The sequence below is a fragment of the Ovis canadensis genome, chromosome 26 (genome assembly GCF_042477335.2).
Source record: "Ovis canadensis isolate MfBH-ARS-UI-01 breed Bighorn chromosome 26, ARS-UI_OviCan_v2, whole genome shotgun sequence".
Taxonomy (NCBI): domain Eukaryota; kingdom Metazoa; phylum Chordata; class Mammalia; order Artiodactyla; family Bovidae; genus Ovis; species Ovis canadensis.
The window spans coordinates 38,755,084-38,760,965 of NC_091270.1; the positions used below are offsets into that span (position 1 = coordinate 38,755,084).

The 5,882-nt window shown below is 39.6% G+C and overlaps 1 non-coding gene across 1 annotated transcript; it reads right to left on the bottom strand.

Moving 5' to 3' along the window:
- Nucleotides 1-1,301: 1,301 nt before the first annotated feature.
- TRNAS-GGA (transfer RNA serine (anticodon GGA)) lies at nucleotides 1,302-1,373 on the bottom strand. Its single transcript has one exon. It is a non-coding gene; the product is annotated as a tRNA-Ser (tRNA).
- Nucleotides 1,374-5,882: the final 4,509 nt, after the last annotated feature.

Sequence of the window (5,882 nt, forward strand, 5' to 3'; positions counted from 1 at the left end):
TACTTAAAAGTGTATTTTCAGGCCATGATATAAAACCACACCTAAAGTGATCCTAATTTAGTACAATAGATTCTTCTAAACAGTGGAAATCTTAATTTTAAGGACATTGCTAAATGTTTTAACCAAAGTGGATTGAGAGGCAGTGGATGAAACAGATATAGCATGCCAGGGTCCTCTGTCCATGGAAATTCTCCTGGCAAGAATACTAAAGTGAGTTGCCATGCCCTCCTCCGAGGGTTCTTCCCAACCCAGGAATCAAACCCAGATCTCCCACGTTGCAGGCAGATTCTTTACCATCTGAGCCACCAGGGAAGCCCCATAACTGTACAAGTTAAACAGCAAATAATTTGAAGGGGAATTAGAAGAAACTATTTCCTTGGAAACGTAGCAATGTTACTATGACCTGAAGCCTAATATAAACTTCGAATAAATCAAGTCTATTAAGGGTACTATAATACATTTGTCAAAGTACAAACTGAGATTCTGTGCAAACCACCAAAACAACAAACATCCTTCCATCCTGGCTAACATGAGTCACTGCCACGTCTTTACCAGCTAGAACTCTACACTCTGGCTCACTGGAGTCATCCTTTCTTCCAGATAAGGATTATTTATTAAGACACCCAGTTCCCTGACAGCATCCAATTCAGAGCTAGGCTTCCCTTTTTTAGACTGTCACCCAAATCACCTAACACAAACCCAAATTCTATTATATATTTTTCTAACATGCTCTATTGGAACAACCCCCACTATTCTTCATGGTGTGTATTTCCCTTTCTGCCACTGCATAATACAGCCAAAGCTGATTCCTGATCATGTAGGCATTTTTTTCAGTAAATCACATAACCTGATTTTTTTTAATTAATTTTTTTAAAAAAATTTCAGATTTCCCTCTCTTTTTCTCCAGTATTTTTACTCATGCCCATTTAACTGTCCATTGGATTCGGCTTCCCAGAGGGTGCTAGGGGTAAGGAATCCAAGGGCCAATGCTGGAGACATGAGGGACACAGGTTTGATCCCTGGGTTGGGAAGATCCCCTGGAGGAGGGCATGGCAACCTAGATTAATTTTTCACTTAGTAAATTTTTTGCAAAAATAACCAAAATGAGTCACCTGTCTGAATACAGACTCCTGTGCAATGCAATTTTTCAGGTCCTCACACCAAGGGTTACTGACTGAAGTCGCTCAGTCGTGTCCAACTCTTTGCAACCCCATGGACTGTAGCCTACCAGGCTCCTCCTTCCATGGGATTCTCCAGGCAAGAGTACTGGAGTGGGTTGCCATTTCCTTCTCCAGGGGATCTTCCCAACCCAGGGATTGAACCTGGGTCTCCCGCATTCCAGGCAGATGCTTTAACCTCTGAGCCACCAGGGAAGCCCACCAAGGGTTAGGGTTTATTAAATGTCTGCTGGCCTTGTGACTTGCTTCAATCACTAGAATATTTCGAACTGCTGCTGCCAGTCATGAGCTTAGCCCCAGGGATATGCACTTTTGTCTTCTTGGTCTTGAACCCTCCACTGTCATGTGACCAGTGCTGGCCCAGTGATGAATCAAAACCAGGAGGAAGAGAAACAAGCTGGCAGCTTCCTGCAGACATGTGAATGAGCCCAACAGAGATCAGAAGTACCCAGACTCAGTGACCTCAACCCCAAATTCCAACTCTCAGACCTATGAAATAAATGGTTGTTTTTAACCCGCTAAATTTTTTGGTGATATATTATCTAACAGAGGTGATTTTATATAGTAGGCAGCAGTCAGCTTCTATTTGATAAATTTATCATTTCACTTTTATGAAATTCACAATTTATCTGCTTAGTAGCGTATTGCTCATTAGTTCAAACAGAGGCAACAACAAATAGTGAGGAAATAGTGCAATGGACGTTGCATGTTTATTAGTCTGTGTGGTATTGAATAGTCAAAGTGGAAAGTTAAAATTAGGATTAACTATGGAAATTATTTGGTTAGTATAGAAAATAGATATTTCACATAAGTAGCCACTTGCAGTGGTAAAGAGTCCGCCTGCAAATGCAAGAGAAATGGGTTTGATCTCTTGTCCAGGAAGATCCCCTGGAGGACAGCATGGTAAGCCACTCCAGTATTCTTGCCTGGAGAATCCCATGGACAGAGGAGCCTGGTGGGCTACAACCCATGGGGTCACAAAGAGACATGATATAGCAAATAAATAACAAGAGCAAGCCACTTGCAGAAGTTTACTCATTTGATTGCTTAGAATAACCTATTACAGATGTTTCCTTTAGATGAATATATTGTTCATCGATATTGTTTTTTTGTTATTTGATTTTGACTTGCAAATGAAAATGGATGGGTTATAAATAGTAATGAGCAAAATGGTGCATTAGTAACATAGTGGCACTACTTTTAACCTCAGAGTCTTGGTTAACCTGGAATTACCAAGCTTCATTTCAGAAAATGTCTGTACCTATGAAACATAACATTATGATGCTGAGAACAACTCCTACTGGTTTTTGCAACCCTCTGTGAAACCCAGAAACGGTGCAAAGCAGGATGCAGAAACAGTAATTATTCCCTGCTCTAATGCTGAGTGCGTGGCGATGATGCAAAATGGGCTATTACAAAGCCTAGTGGATCTAAACGCTTAAATTTATCTAAAAATTATAATTACTGAGTTCAAAGCGAATGATTCATTGAAATCTGTTCTTTCTGTATCAGATGAACAAAAATGATGTGGTTGTTTTAGGAACACAAGTTTGTCTATTTGAGGGAATCAAATATTCCACTCTACCTCGACTTCCACTCTCTTCCTCAGACATAAAACACCTCATCTGCTATCCTCATTCTCAAACGATGGCCTTACTACCTATTGAGGCTAGAAGACACTTTCCATTTCCAGGAGGCCTCACTCTGACATCTTATCTCCACCGAGCCTGTGCCCATTGCTTTGCCTTCTTTTCTGTTACTGTGAATGAATTCCTAGTCAAAGCCAACTCCTCCAATTTCCCCTATATTTCTGTGTTCCTTCTGCAAACTTCCTCAGCCTCTTCCTCATTATTCAGAGCTAATTCTTCTAACAGTCTTTTATAAAGATAGACAATCAGCTCCCACCTTCTCTGTAACAATTACCCTCTCTCTGCTAGATCATACCTGTAATCTTGCTTTATTCTCTCCCATTTTTGCATTAAATAGTATTTCCATTGACTCCATTGACTGCTCCTGCTATACCCCTGTCATTTTTTCTTGTTTTATAGGAAAAAAAACTCTTCAAAATTATGACCTGGAATTAATTGTTCTCTTTTCATATTTACAGAATTCACTCCAATAAAACTTCTGTTGATCCCATCCCATTGAAACAACATTGAACAAGATCTCCAGTGACCATTATGTAACCAAAGCAGCTGTATTAATCTCAGTCTTCATTTTATTTGGCTACAGCAAGATCTAACCCAGTTGAATAAACCCAGCTGAAAAACAAAACACTTTTTCCCACTTGGTTTACATGGCATTGCTCCTGTTTCTTTCCATATCTCAGTAATCACTTTCTCTGCCTCCTTTGCTGTTTCCACATCAACTCATCAGCCACTGAATATTTAAATGTCCCAGGTCTTAGTTCTAGGATAATTTTTCAATGTAAATCACTTCCTATGTGATCCTACTTAGTTTCGTGGCTTTAAATGGTAGCAGTATGCTAACATCTCTCATATTTTTTTTAATCCATATTTCTTACCTTTGAATGATAATCGAATATTTGATTAATCTATTATACAGTATACACGCACATTCTACTTAGTTTTTAAAAGCATGAAATATTTTGTGACTTAAAATATCATCAGTGAGCTCTGATTTGTGACACGATGGAGTAAGTGGTCAACAAATCCTTTCCCCAAGAAAGCAAATATAAAGTTGACTGGAAGTGTCCAAAACAAACATTTCAGCATTCAAGAAACAAACTTCCCCCCAGCAGAAGTGCTTACTCTTAAAGACTGTGGAGCTTCCCATAAGAATGACCGGCCTGTGGAGTTCTTACCTATGATTCCCAAACCCCTCACCCCACAAACTCTGTCAGGGCAGAGGATTTAATCAGAACAGGGCAGGTTACGGAAACCAACAGCTTTGCTACCTTTGCAGAGAGATCTTACTTAACTTAGAATGTTACCTGTTAAAGTGGCAGTCTCAGAAACAAGAGGACAGGAAGGCCCAGTGGCTGGGCTAGCCTAAGGCAGCATCAAGTTTGGGACAAGTAGCTAACCGATGGACAAGCCTGTTAACAGAGATTTCCTTGAGGTGAGACAGCCATGTGGGGTTTTCTCTGAAAACAGCTGGTGAAGCAGAGAGGATTTTAGTCATTCTTCAGTTCTTTTTTCATCCTTATCTCCCCTCTGAAGCAAAAGTTTTGACATCTGACCAGTTAAGTCATAGAAAGTGAAAGTGTTAATCGTTCAGTCATGGCCAACTCTTTGCAGCTCCATGGACTGCTCCTCTGTCCATGGAGTTCTCTAGGCAAGAATATTGGAGAGGGTTGCCATTCCTTTCTCCAGAGGATCAAACTCAGGTCTTCTGTATTGCAGGCAGATTCTTTACCATCTGAATCACCAGGGAAGCCCTCAGTTAAATCCATAAATGCTAACTAAATGCTAACTCAGAAGATACAAGCGATACATTTTAATACAGGGGAAATAATGTAAAGATGGATGTGTCGTGTCAATGTCTGAGAACATTGAGTGGATACCCTGAAAGCCCTGTAATCAGTGTATCCATATGGAAAGCGAGAAAACGTATATATCCAATCATGTAAAAAGCAATTCCAGATGAACTGTAGCTCTCGATGAAAGTGAAAGTCGCTCAATCGTGTCCGACTCTTTGTGACCGCATAGACTGTACAGCCTGCCAGACTTTTCTGTCCATGGAATTATGCAAGCAAGAATACTGGACTGGGTAGCCCTTCCCTTCTCCAGGAGATCTTCCCAACCCAGGGATCGAACCCAGGTCTCCTGCATTGCAAGTGCATTCTTTACCATCCAAGCCACCAGGGAAGCCCATAGCTCTCAGTAAGAAAAGCAAAAAATTAAGTTTCCAGAAGATAATATACAATTTTTATTCACTACTGATTTGAAGAAACATGTAACAAAAGACCCCACAGTCTACTCTTAGGTATGTCAGCAACAGAAGTATACACACCTACATTTACAACTCTATCTCTGTAACTATCTATCCATTTATTGACCATCTATTATAGACAGATAGCATATACATTGTTGCTAAGTCGCTCAGTCATGTACGACTCTTTGCATATAGATTGATGTATATAAATAATGATTCTAGTTAATTATATTAGTTTAGGGGAAAAACTAAACTACTAAATTAGAAGCTAAGAGCGGCCATGTTTGGGCTTAATATTTGGGAGGGATAATCAGAGCTGCTTCTGGAGTGCTGTCAACACATTTGATTTTGACCTGGGAAGTGGTTATATGAATGATCATTTTACAAGAATTTATTGAGCTGTACATTTATGTTTCATGTATATATTGATATTCTTCACATTTTGTTTAAAATTTCACAACTCTGTTTTTTTTAAATAAATATGGATCTTCCTATTCCAGAATAAAGAGGAACTTTTGTAAGCTGAACAAGCAGATTTCAGGCCCCAAAAATATAGACATTCCTTTAGCGCCTGATGTGGAATATAGGATCCCATGCCACCTCACAGAACAGAGCCCTACCAACTGAATCCCATTGATCCAAAACTAAGAATAAGTGAGACTCATCAACAAAGCCCTTACCCCTCTACCTTCTCCATAGAAATTTGTTGAATTCTGTGAAGCCTGTTAAATAAAAAAATGAAGGCTGTCAAAAGAGATCAAACTCACTGTGGCATTGTTTTGGGAAATTTTTATTTGGAAAATTCTT